The sequence below is a fragment of the Pleurodeles waltl genome, chromosome 10 (genome assembly GCF_031143425.1).
Source record: "Pleurodeles waltl isolate 20211129_DDA chromosome 10, aPleWal1.hap1.20221129, whole genome shotgun sequence".
NCBI lineage: Eukaryota > Metazoa > Chordata > Amphibia > Caudata > Salamandridae > Pleurodeles > Pleurodeles waltl.
Genome location: NC_090449.1, coordinates 440261362 through 440277525, shown reverse-complemented (window position 1 = coordinate 440277525; position 16164 = coordinate 440261362). Strand labels below are relative to the sequence as shown.

At 43.1% G+C, this 16164-nt stretch overlaps 1 protein-coding gene across 2 annotated transcripts in view; it reads right to left on the bottom strand.

The window, feature by feature from the left end:
- SMARCD3 (SWI/SNF related BAF chromatin remodeling complex subunit D3) overlaps positions 1–16164 on the bottom strand; it is a 2604506-nt gene that overhangs the window by 2324825 nt on the left and 263517 nt on the right. The window contains exon 2 of one of the 2 annotated variants that reach the window (XM_069210708.1): positions 331–447. The exons of the other annotated variant lie outside the window; for it this stretch is intronic. The gene's annotated coding sequence lies outside the window, so the exon portion shown is untranslated. The remainder of the gene's footprint in view (positions 1–330; positions 448–16164) is intronic. 2 annotated transcript variants of the gene reach the window in all.

Here is a 16164-nt window from a genome sequence, read left to right as displayed (position 1 = left end):
TCATTTCTTTATCTATACGGTGCCTAGTAAATTTAAAGAGAAGACTGCCTAGTGAGGTGTGGTACAAGGATTATGACACATGTACTAGAGTATGATGCTGTGTCAACACCTGCAGATGTGCAGCTTCACCACGGTCAAGAGTGTGTATGGTTGTGTTAAATGAAGACAACAAAAAGAAATAACATTGTTTGACAATCCACTTTTTGGGTAGACAGCTCTAAGAGAAAAAATAATATATTGCTCTAGTTTTTCACCCAGCCATACCTTTTTAAAGGGAGGTCTGCCCCCCAATATTTCATACTTCCAATAACTAAAGACAGGATTACTGACCTTTCCGGTGGCGTGCAGTTGCCAGCCTGGCAGTCACAATCCCAATGAAAATTAATCCTCCTCATGGACCTGTAGGAAGCTGGCCTGGTGTGTGGTGGATGAGCAGGCAAGGCTTATCTAGGAGACATGCAAAGCTATCATAATACCACTGAGACACACAGCACTTACACCCTGTGTTACAAAAATAAAGGTACTTGATTATGGTAACACAACACCAAATTTACTATAGAGGCAATACTCCCTTAAGAGGTAAGTAATACACAAGTTATATACTATGTACATGGCAACAAAAAAACTTGACTAGGGCCGCACACTTCCCTGTAACTCCAAATTATACTAAATGGTGCTCAAACACAGGAAAACATATTTGTTGCCCAATATGTATACTGAAATAGGAAAAACTTACATCAGTAAATGCATATATATAAAAAAAACTCCTGTGGATCACTCAGAAACAAAAATAGTTTTTAAGTGTTAAGTATTTCGATACAATGGATTCATTTAAGTTCTAAAATGGTTTGAACCATCATAGTCAAAATAATATTATATTCAATTAATTGAATGTGGCAAGGACATATATCAAATATTTTATACATACTGAAAAACATACAAGGAATACTAACAAAAAAACATAAAAATCAATTATTCAAAGTCTATAATAATACAGTCCAAAATAGAGCAATTCCATCCGTCCAATATATTTCAGTTGTCTGCTTGCAGATGTTTGGACGAAACACGTGTCGGCTGGTCCGGAGATTCTATTAAGTTGATTCCTATGATTACAAGTAACATCTTCCTTGGATGGACTATATTAGGAGATGAAATCTCTGATCTACAAGCAGACAAATGAAATATATTGGACGGATGGAGTTGCTCTATTTTGGATTGTATTATTATAGAACAAAGGTACGTACCACAACGCCCCCAGCAACCAGGAAAGCAGGAGTAAATTACTAGAATTGGAAGAAAAGAAGAGAATTGCAAAACCCAGAGATGACTGCAAGAGACCAACGGTAGATTCCTGAAGAAGACCTGTGGAGAGAGGGGACCATGTCCAGAAGACACAGCATAGTCCAGTGGGGGGGGGCAGTAGCCCCCACCACCCCCTAGCTGCTGACTGCAGGAGTTGGTCAACAGTGCAGAAGGAAAGTCAGCACTGCAGCCCGGGAGTTGGAGTCGAGTTCCTGGAGGATGCAGGTGATGTCCCACGCCAGAAGGAAGATTGCAGTCAGGTTTGCGTGTCCAGATTCCACCAACAAGCCTCTGCACAGGCAAAACTCACGGTTGGTGGAAAGTGGTGCTGTCGGGGCCAGCAAGGCCCAGGAGGACTCAACCCAGGAGGGGGAGTCAGAGAGATCCCTCAGCATCGTAGAGAGCCCACAGAAGCACAGGCAGCATGCACAGGAGTCCCACAGGACAGGGACACAAAAGGTACAAATGGAGCCCACGCAGGCTTATGAAAAGAAGTCCCACGCCACAGTAGAGTCACTCAGGGAGCTGTGCGTCACAGGAGGGACTGCTGGATGCTGGAGCTACACAAAGACTGAAGACTCCTTGAAAGAAGTGCTGACAAGCCTTGGCAGCTGCAAAGGATGCGGTGCACAGGGGTACTATCCTGCATAGGACGGCAAGGGCTTACCTCCACCCAAGTTGGTTAGCTGGTAGAGCGGACCATCTGGACGACTTCCAACCACCACCAGTGTTGCAGGATCCAGGCAGCTAAGCAGGAGAAGGGATCCATGCAGCCAGTCGTCGTTGCTGTTGGTGCCTGCAGATGCAGGGGATTGAATACTTTGTTCCAAGGGAGATTCCTTTTTCTTTGCTGTGCAGACTGAAGACGGGCTGTCCTCAGAGGATGCACAGTCAGTGAAATGTTGCAAAAGCTGGAAGGAGCCAGAGAAACAATGTTGCAGACGAAGTCTTCGTCTTTGTTGCAGATTCTCCGGTCCTGGAGAGTCCAGATGCAGTTTCTTTAGTCAGATGTCGAAGTAAGGGATGCAGAGGAATCCTGCTGGAATCTTGCAAGCCGAATCTGAGGAACCACCCAAAAGAGAGACTCTAAATAGCCCTGAAAGGGGGACTGGTCACCTACCTGGATGACTACCTATCAGGGGGTCATGGCCACTCAGATGCTCCCAGAGTTCCCTGCCAACCTTGGATTCAAGATGGCAGAACCCAGGGACCCTCTGGAGGAGGTCTGGGCACCACCCCTGGGATGGTGATGGACAGGGGAGTGGTCACTCCCCTTTCCACTGTCAAGTTTCATGCCAGAGCAGGGACTGGGGGTCCCCGAACCGGTGCAGACTGGTTTATGCACAGAGGGCATCAAAAGTGCCATTCAAAGCATACCAGTGGCTTGGGGAGGTTACCCCTCCTAAGCCAGTAACAACTATTTCCAAAGGGAGAGGGTGTAACACCCCTCTCCCAAAGGAAATCCTTTGCTCTGCCTTCCTGGGCTTGAGCTGCTCAAGCAACAGGAGTGGTGGCAGCAGTTTTGGCTGCCTGGAAAACCTCAGAAGACTGTAGGAGCAAAGCTGGGGGTCCTCTAAGGAGCCCCCAGAGTGCACTTAATCATACAACCAATACCAAAGAATTGGGGTACGATTCCAACATGTTTGATACCAAACATGGCTACGTTCGGAGTTACCATTATGTAGCTGGACATAGGTAGTGACCTATGCCCAGTATACACTTAAAATGGTGTCCCCGCACTCACAAAGGCGAGTAAAGTGGGTTTGGAGTTTGTGGGGGCACCTCTTCTAGTGCAGGGGTGCCCTCACACAGAGGTACCACTGGTACCCTGCCCTCTGGGCTAAGAGGACCTGCTCTAGGGGTGACTTATAGTGGCCTGGTGCAGTGACCTATAGTGAAAACGAGTGCATGCACCCGGTTCATGCAGACTGCAATGGCAGGCCTACAGAACCCTTTGCATGGGCTCACTGTGGGTGGCAGAATAACTGCTGCAGCCCATAGGGATCCCCTGAAACCACCATCCCCTGGGTACCTAGGTACCTTATACTAAGGACTTATATGGTTGGACCAGTATGCCAATTGTGGGATGAAAATGGTTCCAGCAACCAAGTTTAAAGGAGAGAGCATAATCACAGTGAACACAGTCAAACACACTGACAAACAGGCCAAAAGTGGGGTACCCAAGCTAGAAAGAGGCTACTTTCCTACAGGACCTCCATCATGCTCATCATTATCAGCACCCAAAATCATCAGAAAGCTTGTGGCTGATAATGGTTTGAATGCATCATCCCAAAACCTCGGGAAAGTTGTAAACACATCAATCTGCTGCATTGCTTCACAGGCATCAGGCAGAGCAAAAAAACGTATTTTTCGACTGAGATATATGAAAGGCATAGAGGGATAATGTTGAAACTCTATTTCCACAGTTTCCATGGACTTGATAAAATTAATTTCATGTGTCCCCACTGTGTTTTGTTATTCAGTTTTACATTAAGAGAATGCTCTCTGTGTTACCTGCTAAATATGGGTCCAATTCACACCACACACTTAGCCGCATTCACACATCAATTAGCGGAAAAAGGGCAAGAGCATGTACAGCTCCCAGGTTTCTTTTTAAATTGTTTATGTTTTTTTCTTAATGTCTATCCTTTCTTTAGCTTTCTCATTGCGTTTACTAAACATGAATAATCTGACATCCATGTTTCTCTTCAATCCGTGTGTAAATGATAGTCTCTATGGATTTCAGGCTCTCATTGTCCTTTGTCAACAAGAGAGGAAGGGGCGGGTCTGCGGCACATTTCCTGATAGCTGCCATCAATTTGGCTGTGATAGTGCCTGACTTGTACTGATCATCTGTTGAGGGATGAAACTGATTCTTCACATTGAAGGGGAAGTTGATGACTTTCTCCTGGACAACAGGTGAAAGATCCAAGGGCTTTTTCCATGATTTCCCATCACAGAAAGACCATACTTATGTTTTGATTCACAGGTGTTATGAAGTTCCAGGACATACGTAAGGTGTACAAAATGGAAACTGGAGGTGGCCTGCCAAATCTAGTAGAATGACTGGATACAGAAGTGTAAGGATAATGTTTTTTTAAGGCCTGCTCTTTTGCATCCTTCAGATGGCAAATGTCACCCTGTTGAGTAGGTTCTCATTATCCCAATGAGACTACTGGATACGGGCGGCAGAATCCCCTCTACTGCGGGGGACTGAGCCTAATCCCGCACCTGTCAGCCTAATCCGGGTTTTGTTCCTGCTAACTAGCAGTGCCTCACCTCCACACAAGAGCAGGAATGATTGGGCAACCGCGCCCATGACATAAATGACTCCTCAGGGAAATCATGGTCACTCAGATCTCATCCGTTTCTCTCAGTTACATTAGTCTCACGTATGCAAGGACAATCAGAGGCAGAGTATAGTTCAATAAGGTTTTATTGAAGTAACTGCATCTTAGATAATAAAGCATGTATTGCAGTAACTCGGACGATGAAGCACAATAAGTTTAAGATTGTGACAAGGAGAGTAAAACCCAAAAATAGCACTACCATAGTGTCACTAAGATTGTTAAGGATAGTTCCTATCTAGGCTATGTTAGAGCACAGCATGTTAAACTCAAATTCTGCCCTTTAGGTTTCCCCTGGGAAGACATTCCTCATACCTGAGCAAGAGGCCTGCAGTCTACATAAGCAGCTGCTGCAAAGCATTCACCATCCAGTGGTGGTCATCTGGCTGGAATTACCCTCTCACGTACATGGGTCAAAGGAGTATTTTTATAATAAAACTGCTGATGTTCCAAGAAAGGATCCCCACGTAGGAGTGTGTATGTTTCTGTGAACATTGAAGACAAAGCGTACCACTTTTTCCAGCAACCTATCTCACTGCAGCCTTGAGAAAGCACAGAGTGAAAGAAATGTCTTGTTTAAGAACGCAGTGCTGACATAGGCAAAGAACAGCTAGATAGAAAAAATAAAACAAGACCGCAATTGTAGCTATTGTTAAAATAATATAACAAAGCTAAAATAAAACATATCTAGGGTAAAGTGCACAGCGGCAGGCCTAGTGTGCTAAAATAACGCCTATAAAACTATAGCTAAAATGGCTACACAACACCCTCCCCTTGCCGGTTCAAAGGTGGTTCAAAGCCTAATTATACATGTAAAAGCTACTAATATCCATCCTATGGCATATTATATATATATATATATATATATATATATATATATATATATATATATTGTGGTGTCAAAAAAAGCTAAATTTCAAAAGTCAGAGTAATTTTTTTAAATTGCCAATTGAATCTGGGATAAATGAAGAGACAGTAAATCTTCCACTTCGGCAGGTGGTAAAGTAGGAAGTTCATCGCCAAGGATGAACCAAGGAGCATTTGTGTTCCAAAGCCTGAGCTCCAGCCGAGGAAGCAGCATTCTGTGGTGTACCCAACAGTGAATTTTGAGCTGCATGATCCACAAAGGGCAACTCATAAACAGCTTCCCGTAGCAAACTCACCCTCAACACGCATGTCTGGTAATGAGCCCTCAGCGAGAATATCAATAGATCAGCGTCCAAAGAAAGCAAGCACTGCGTAGAAAGACAAACGTTCAGTGCACATTCAAAAGGGCACCAGAGGCACTGAAACACAGACTGCACACAATGCAAAGCCGGTCTGAATGACAGAGACCAGTCACACTCCAATTGCTCCAGGAGGTATGCTCCAAAGTACTGCATCATGCATTCACGACACAGCTGTGCTGGTGGACGTGCTTTCAGTGCTCCTTGCTGCAACGGGACAGGCATTTCTCATAAAAAGTAGCAATAGCAAGATGCCACCTACTATAGCCAAAGTTATCCGAAATCCCCTGAAAATACTGGAGAATACTGAGTGAATGGCTGAAGGTATTCAGCCAAATATAGAGGAGAAGGTGTGAACAAAACCAGAACCAACAGCCTTAAAGAAATTTGCGATTCTAGTAGTACTGGACGCATTAAATATCCGTCCCACGAGTTCACCAAAGTGTCTCGGAAAGTTAGTACTTAAAAGGGACTGTATCTCTGCAGATGACCTCACAACCTGAAGCGCATAGGTCTCCCGTGCAGATGTAAGCGCCACATGTTTTTGAAACAATAAGCCTTGAGTCTGCTCAACTTGTCAAAATTCACATTTGTAGTAGCGATATGGGGCCAAATCTCAGCTACTTCCCTCTGTTGTGTAGGAGGAAAAAGTACATTCCTGCAGCATGTAACAATTTTGGAGACCGAAACGACGAACTATTCCTGCTCGCATCCCACAACAGCTCTCACTATTAAGGAGCACATAGCTACCATTCGAGAGCACCTGGAACGCAGGTCTAATCAACGGGACTAGGACTCCCTTTAAATAACAAACCAAGTTTGCTGCCGAAGCGTTGCACGCCCGAGCAAGGACCGCTGTTTACAAACCTCTGAATGTCTGACAGAAGTCTTGCATTCACTACCTCTAGGAAAGACCTCTTTCATGCCACTGAGACTTTTGTACGAGAAGGGTAGCTCCCGCACCTCGTGGATGTAACTATTTCCTAGCCTTTCATATCTGCCCAGTGGAATGTGTTTTAAGCAGGATGTGAACTGAAGTATTGAAATAGGCAGATGGATGACCCTGTGTATTAACCCCTCAGCAGATGGTATTTCAGCCACAGTAAAAGGCAACTTTTCTCATTTTTCAATATTTAACATGACATAAGTTGAAACTTTTTTTGCCATTAGCTGTTGTTGTCGCATTAAATTAAATGTGAAATATATGTCCCTCGTGCTGATGTGTTGCCAGGGAACGCAACCTGCCTTCAGTTTTTGTAGTGTCCAACCTAACTGCATAATGGATCTTAGTTGACTCTGTCCATGGTGTAAAGAGGACATGTCGCTTTGTACTATGTCTATTGCAGAGGAAACAATGTTGTTTAAGGTGCATATTCGGTCGGACAGGGTATTAAACCCATTATCTACAACAACTAATGCTTTCTGAAACATTTTCTGATCTATTTGCCTTAACCAGGCAGCAGCTTCTTGTTGAGAAAGCTTCCAGATTTTATTATAGACTGCATATAAGAAGCGCTTTCTGCGTTGTTTTCTGGGGCCTAACAGGAAGTCCTGTAAGTCAGTATTATTAGACAGGAGACTGAGATGTTTTCTAACAGCACCTAGTGAGGAACTCTTCAACTACTGCTGGCATAGTTTCCCTATACTGTATGCTGTTACTATACCCACATGTTCAAATGAGACATAGCGAGGGCCAGGCCTACTTGTTCTAAAACCCCCTGTGGAGTTTATAAAATGTTTATGACACCCATTGGTATCTACTGGCCACAATAACCACCCACCAGGACAGGAAAGTGAAGCATTACACGTACCAATTTGGACCCATTCATCGAGCCGATCTTCAGTTGCATTTATATACTTTTGCAATTTGTAAATTTTGCAGGTGCAAGAATACTGGGCGCATTCAAATCCTTAAGTTTTGCTAAGCCTAAACAACTTGTCTGTTGTACAGTTTCATTTAAAAATATAATTTGAACAGGTATCAGGCATACTCTAAATAAAACTTCCTTTCCCCTTATTTGCCAATTTTTTGTTCCCCAAACACTTTTTAAGTCGATCAACTTCAACCAATATTCATAGCCTTCTATAGCCAACCGGGAAACAAAGGAATCCGAATAAATTAATTTTGTATCTGTCAACAATATATGTAAATTTTCCATAAATGGCAATTTTAAATAATATGACTCAGCATTTTTAACATTGTGCCCAGAAAAATACGCACATTTTTCAGAATAGGTTTTAGAACTCCCTTGTGGTGGAGTTGGACAGTGTTCCCATTGTGTGTAATTAAAAATAGCCTTTGGGGTACTATCTCTGTGAATGAAATGGTGTCCATAATAATTATAGCAGAACATGTCACAATCATTTTCTTTGGATTGATAAACATCCTCACTTTTGAATACAGTGAAATACTGCAACTCAGTCATAATAGAATCAACTGTTTTCACATCCCAGTCATCAGAAACAACTCTGGTTATTATTACATAATTCATAGAAAGTTTAAACACATATGGTATCTGAATGACCTCCGTCAGGCCGTATATATATCAAATGTGCCTTTATCCCAAACAATCCCATCAGGAATTGGTATAGCTGAAATGTTCACAAAGGATAAGTCTCTGCGGACTTTGTGCAAAAAGAAATTGGGTTTTAGGACCTCATCTACCAGTTCAACTGTTGATCGTTTATGAAAGTAATGACCATGTATTAATAAAAAGAAAGTAATAACAAAGCCAATCCAAATGAGGAAAGCTAATATAGTCAAGAAAAGCCACAAATAATTCCATGGGAAAATAAAATAATTCGTTTTGAGCTAATTTATCAGCTCACGTGTTTTTGGCAGTATCCAGAAGTAGTTCTTGCAAAAACTGGAACCATATTTGAAGGAGGAGAACTGGTAGAAGTCTACTGCGTTTGTTCATAATAAATGACACCATCCGTTTGTGTAGAAGTCGAGTCAAATCAAACAGCAATTTCTGTGTTGCTTATTGCAATAGATGTTAGTGGAACTAGTGCAAGATCATTTTCCACCCTCCCCATGGTTGGAGAGGTGTCCACATTGTTGCTCATAACTTGTAGAGGGATATCATGACCAGTAGTGAGATCAATTCAGGTACTACTGGTTGTTCCTCTTGGTCTGCTGTGCAGGATCGGCCACATTATGTAATTTGACGTTGTCAATGGAGACAAACTGGTTTTCTTTAGAACAAGGCAGCGTGGTAGAATAACAGTTCTGGTGCCATGTATTTCCAGGACTGGAACCGGTACACGATAGGAAGGACTGAACTCCTTTTTCACAGGAACTTTTTCACGTGCTAGATCCCCAACCTTTGGAATCCAGCCGGTAGATGTTATTGGTACATCCTTAATTCCTAAGGAGGCAGCACTGGCAGAAGCGTTGTCGTCACTGAACTGTTGTAATTCCTGCAAGACAGTGACACGTTCATTTATGTCAAAAGGTGTTTCTGCCACCTCCATGCCAGGATCATCAAGATCTGGAACATACATTTGAGTTTCAAACAGGCACTCATATGAAGTATGACCCCCCCAGGGACCTTCTAGGCAGATCTTTAAGTGCTCTCTGGACTCCATACAGATGATTAAGCCAACTATGACCCATACCTAATACTCTGGCAGTTAAGGATTGCTTTGAATCTTGGATTTGTCGATCCAAGACAGTATTTCCTTTCGGATGAAGTGGAGACGAGTAATGGAGTTGGACCCCTAACGAAGCCATGGCGTCCCTGAATCTCCTGGAGGCGAAAGCAGGGCTCTGGTCCGAGTGGAAAGCCGCAACTGCATATGTGCCGATAAAGACTTGCAAATCTTTAATAACAGTCTGAACGTCAGCCGAGCATTGTGGTCACACCCATAGAAATCTGCAGCAGGAGTCAACAGCAACTAAGATGTATTTGTATGCACTGTCCAGAGTCAGGGGACCACAATGGTCCAAGTGCACACATTGTAGTGGTTTGTTTGAAATTAGGAGGGGTGTCCGCGGTGGGCGTTTGACAGTGGACCCCTTAATTTGTTCGCAGATTTTACAACAAAGGACATACTGCTTGGTCTGTTTGTATAGACCTGGCCACCAATAATGAGCCTGCAATAATGATATTGTAGCTGCCACACCTGCATAGGCAGAGGCAACCCCCTCATGTGCTGCTTTAATCAACTCTAGTCTTAGGTCTCTATTGGGAATTACTCGAACTCTCACGCCTGTTATTTTTACTGCTGCATCAAGGAAGCCTCCCATCCGGTAGGAATATTTAATAGGACAGCTTTAAGGTAAAGGTGTGCCGTCAGCCGAGGCTTGCACGGCAGCCAATATTTCATTGTCCAGTTTTGTTCTAGAACCAGTTACTGCAGCAACAGTAGCCGTAGCTACTGCTGATTAGGCTCCTTCATCAGCCAGTGTACTCCCAGCAATGTGTATTCCAACGTGCTGGTGACCAAGTGTATGTACAACACTGACATTTGGTAGCGTTTCCTTCAGATCTTCTACTTTCCCCCACAGAAGTCGGTGTTTGATGGTGTTACCTTTGGAATCTCTGAACCCATTCTGGCGCCAATAATGCAGATATTTATTAAAGGACTGTACACAATAGTATGAATCACAGATAATCAGCGTTAACTGGTCAGGAATGCGTGTGTTCCAGTGCCATCACCAGAGCCTTTAGCTCTGCTAGTTGTGCAGTGCAATCCCCTTGGGTTTGCGTAAAGGTAGGTTGTGGATAGAATTTACTACCCTCTATATAGCCGCTTACAAATGCGCAGGCAGCAGAGTATTGATGCTTAGTGCCTATTGCGGGTTGTGCTGAGCCATCGGTGTACATGACTCTTTGATATTGATCAATAGGCAATGTCTTTGCCAGAACTGGGTATTCTAGTTCATATTGCAAAAATTCTTGAGTTTGTAACTTTGGGTCAAAAATATAGTCAACATCAGTGGCTGTCAGAGACGTTGCCCATTGGATCCAACGTGGATGCAATGCTTTAGCGCAGTGGTTCCCAACCTTTTGATTTCTGTGGACCCCCACTTTATCATTACTGGAACCCGGGGACCCCACACTGAGTCATTACTGAAAGCTGGGACCCTTATCTGTTAATATTTAATTTTCTAAGCCGTCGCGGACACCCAGGGGTCGCTGGACAACAGGTTTGGAACCACTGCTTTAGCGTTTGGAACGCCCTGGGCTAGTGGTCTTTCTTTAATGACGGCCATCTGAACACCAGTGAGAATTTTCTCAGTGGGAGCAAATTGTTGTTCTGCTGTTGAATACAAATGTGATTTGTATGCAATTGGGACTGTCTCACCCTCATTAAATGTTCCATTGGTGACTAGATGTTTTTCATGTCCCTTGTGTGTAGGTGTTGTGTTGCAAGCATGTCTTGTTGCAATGCTCTGAGGGTGCCTGTGTGTTCAACTGTCCAGAATTTACTGGAAAAGTCAGGACATATCAAGTCATATAAGGGTTTGATGCGTGATGCATAATCTCGAATGTATTTTCTGCCACAATTTTAAAAACCCAATAGGGATTGGAGTTTTTTTTAAATGGTATTTGGTGGTTGTAACTGTGTGCATTTTTCTAAGAATTGTGGCGCTAAGCTCTTTCCTTCACTTGATAATTCTTATCCCAGAAACAGGACAGTAAGGAGTGCTATTTTTGTTTTTTTAAAGTTGAATTTATAGCCAAATTCAGCAAATCCTACAACAGTGTGGGCTACCCGTCTTAGATGTTGCAGTAATTCATTGTCTGTAAAGTAGATATCATCTACATAGGACAGTGCTTCAGGGTCAATGTCGTGCAATAGTGAAGTCACACGAACCGCAAACAGTCCTGGACTATTCTTGTACCCCTGTGGTAAACAAAAAAATTCTGGGAGCCTAGTGTGCTGAAACTTTTTAAGTCTCTATTCTCCGGCGCTATATTTTGGCAGAAGAAGCCACTGGAAATATCCAATGTTATTTTGAAGTTTTTGCACACTATGTTGTTTATTAGTGCCGTGCTATGAGAATTTTGTATAGCATATGAAAGTGCATGACTGTTTAAGTTTCTGTAGTCTAAGGCTATTCTGTATGAATGGTCCGGTTTAGCTACAGGGAATAAAGGATTATTAATTGGTGAGACACACGGTTCGATTACACCCTGGTACTCTAGCTGGGTGAGTATTTCCCTCACAGGTACTTTAGCATCATGTTTTATTGGGTGCTGGGGTTGAGGTTGGGGATGATTTGTAATTGGAATTACATGATAGGGGGGACTCTTCATCCCACCCTACGTGGTTGCGATATAACGTGGGTGCCTGCGCCAATGCCCAATCAATGGCATAGGATTCTGCTAGCTCATCAGGAACAAGGGGCAAGAAAGAAGGCTTGCTAACCTCTTCCCCATATGGGCAAGTACGGACAAATTCAAGTGGCCAATTCTTTTCGGCCAGTAAAATATCATAAATGTTAATTACACAGTCCCAAAACATTGCATCTATTGTGTATTCAATGTCTCCTTCTAAGTGTATTGTTACTTTGTACACCCTGTCAGGCGTGGAGACACGCATGTCAGCAGTTTCAACTTGGAAGAAGTCATCAGTTGCTTTCACCTCCAGAAGCTCTTGAAGATTCCAGTGAACTACTGTGACCTCTGCTGCGATGTCTAGCAGAGCTTGCGCCCACGTCTTGTTCTTCAATTGAGCCCTCTTGTGTGGCATGACAAATCGCAACTGCTGCCACTTTTTTCTTTTTAAATTGGGTTTTTGTTGGGAAAGTTTCTCTTCTTTTTTTAAGAGAAACTTCTGTTGAGCGTTGTGATTCATGTATCGGTTTCACATACTCCGTTCTCTGCTCTGACCAACCACCTCTCTCACTGCGTTTTTCCAGTGAGTCCTGAAAGGAACGAGATTGGCGTGTATCAGTATATTGATATCTGTCTGGCGTTTTTATATTATCTCTATTTCTGAGATTATATCTATTCTGTGGGGTTTCCGTATGCAGAGATTCTCCCCTTTCTTTTTTAGGTGTTTGTTGTTTTTTATACCAGCGTTTTTTAGAACCCTTGGGTGCTTGCTTGGTAAAATCTTCATTAGATTTACCCTGAAACTGTGGTTTTGTGGGTCTGGCCCCCAGACTATCTCAACCCCTTTAAGGTTACTTAATATAATTGAAGATACAGCCATGTGCAGTTGTATAGAGTGGCAAATACCGTGCCCCAAGTATTGCAGTTATCTACTGTGGGACCCATCCCAAATGGCAAGGACATAGTTAATATGTTATGCTTATCCTGAGGTCCTGTATGAGGAAATACTGCTTCTAGTACAGTTATTTTTTTTGAGATAACCAAAGCAGAATCTCTTTCTACCTTACCCATAATCGAACGTGCAGTCGCAGGATTAATGCCTGGCGTTGCTGCATGTAGTTGCACCGGGGCAGCACATGCTGGGTTTGTATTTAATGTTTTTATTAAAAACTGTACTAACCGTCTAAATATTTCTGTAAGCTCAGTATATAAGCGGCGGACCTGAGCTACTGTGAAGGTTGCTGCATCAGGGTGCGGTGTATATGTGGCCACTAAAGGCCAGGTAGGACCATCATTACTTAGAGCACCTACCTAACACGTAGGATTGTATGTGGTAGGGCGCCATCAAGCCAGTTATTGTGGTCTTGATAAGATAGAGGTATTTCTAAAATATTGACTGCAATTGCTACTCGTTGTGGGCTGCCATGGTGAATGGTACATTTTATTCAGAGATAAGCACACCAAATGGGGATTATCCTTTTAGGGTTCAAGCTTGAACAGCCTACGGCATTAGTTAGGTACTCCCTACTTAGCTGAGGAGGAAAATCCTCAATACCACAGACGTCTTTGTAAATAGTACTGAGGTGTTTTTGCATGTAGTGAGTCAGAGATACTCAGGAGGACCCGAAAATGAGTGCCTGACCAAACGTTGGTGGCGCCATGTCGCGTGTGTTCTTATTATCCTAATGAGACTACTGGATTCGGGCGGCAGAATCACCTCTACTGCGGGGGACTGAGTCTGATCCCGCACCAAGTGACACCTGTCGGCCTAATCCGGGTTTTGTTCCGCTAACTAGCAGTGCCTCACCTCCACACAAGAGCAGGGATGATTGGGCAACCGGGCCCATGACATAAATGACTCCTCAGGGAAATCATGGTCACTCAGATCTCATCCGTTTCTCTCAGTTACATTAGTCTCACGTATGCAAGGACAATCAGAGGCAGAGTATAGTTCAATAAGGTTTTATTGAAGTAACTGCATCTTAGATAATAAAGCATGTATTGCAATAACTAGGACGATGAAGCACAATAAGATTAAGATTGTGACAAGGAGAGTAAAACCCAAAAATGGCACTACCATAGTGTCACTAAGATTGCTAAGGATAGTTCCTACCTAGGCCATGTTAGAGCACAGCATGTTAAGCTCTAATTCTGCCCTTTAGGTTTCCCCTGGGAACACATCATCCCTCATACCTGAGCAAGAGGCTTGTAGTCTACATAAGCAGCTGCAGCAAAGCAATCAGCATACAGATGTGGTCATCTGGCTGGAATCGCCCTCTAACGTACTTGGGCCAAAGGAGTGTTTTTATAATAAAACAGCTGATGTTCCAAAAAAAGGATCCCCACATAAGAGTGTGTATGTTTCTGTGAACACTGGAGACAAAGCGTACCACTTTTGCCAGCAACCTATCTCACTGCAGCCTTGAGGAAGCACAGAGTGAAAGAAATGTCTTGTTTAAGAATGCAGTGCTGAGCTAGGCGAGGAACAGCTAGATAGAAAAAAATAAAACAAGACCGCAAATGTGGCTACTGTTAAAATAATATAACGAAGCTAAAATAAAACATATCTAGGATAAAGTGCACAGCGGCAGGCCTAGTGTGCCAAAATAATGTGTGCAAAGCTATAGCTAAAATGGCTACACAACAACCCCATAAGGCTAATAGGTGAGGTGAGAGAAGAGGAGACATGTCTCGTTAGAAGTGAAGTGTTTTTCTTTAATCCTTAGCTCCCCTTCTGTGCCCCTGTACGTTTTGCTTCCCAAAAGCTGATCAGTGTAATTACCAAAGTTTTCTAACCTTTGTGCCCGTTGTTTTGTGTCTTTGAATAAGATGTTCCCAGCTGCATTCCTTCTTCCTGCAGTGCCATTAAGACAAAGACTATGGAGGGAATAAAGGAGTCCTAATCATCAGGAGCAAGAGTCCTCACACACCATACTCGGTGTCATGCTTCATCATCTGACAGCTCCTCGTCAGACCGGCGCTGCAATGTCTGACGGGCACCCCCCAAAGGGGGGCTCTTTGCCGGAGATCTTTTGTTTGTCGATGATGCCACGGAGCCAAATATGGGTCCGTGGGGAAAGAAGACACAAGAATAAAGGATCAAATTGGCTCAGGACCCTCACTAAATATTTTATTCTTTGATGTTGGGAGATGGCCAAGATTAAAAAATGACAAGGGAGTGAAAATCGAGATAATGCTCAAACACTCACACAAGACAATCCGATGTTCCTCAGTATGCGGTCGACATGTTTCGCGTCTCTTATGGTCCAAAAGGATCCTATGACGCTTCTTCAGGACCTACTCAATCATTGGACTTCTTCAATTGAAACCAAGGTGAAAAAATATATATAGACTCCTGCAATCTAACGTTCACAGTCAAGACGTCATCAGTCACTTACTAGAATGAAACAGGACTGGCTTTTTCCTATCAGTCACCCTGAATACAAAAAGAACAGAGGTTAAAATTGCATAATCTCTTCGTTAACATGAAAGAGTAGTTCGATCAAGTCAATATTGAAATAGTGACAAACTGTGCAACACAACGTGATGAGGTGGAAGATAGCAACCCATGCTGATGATATGTAGGTGGGCTTACCATCTCCACTAGAGAAAGGGCTTCATGGGATCACGTAGGCCTGTTGCCCGATTCACAACAGATCTGGTCATGGGGTAAGCAGAGATGCATAACAAAAAGAACAAAAATGTCTGTTACTAAATACTAAACCAAACCATTCGCATGGTACCTGGAAGCAAGTAAGACGTACTTTAAAATGCAAACCGGATGTAAAAAAGCTACATAATATATTCTAATATGCGCAGAAAAACAGCAGTCACATAGTCACGGAGTAAACAGTGATGGAAACAATTACCCCAGGTTTATGATACATGTACGTATAATCTGTTAAACAGTCACATTCAGACGGATACTAAAAACAGAAAGACGTGTACTCGAGAGACCCTGGTCATACAACAGGGATCAATGTATCAGAACTGCTGTAG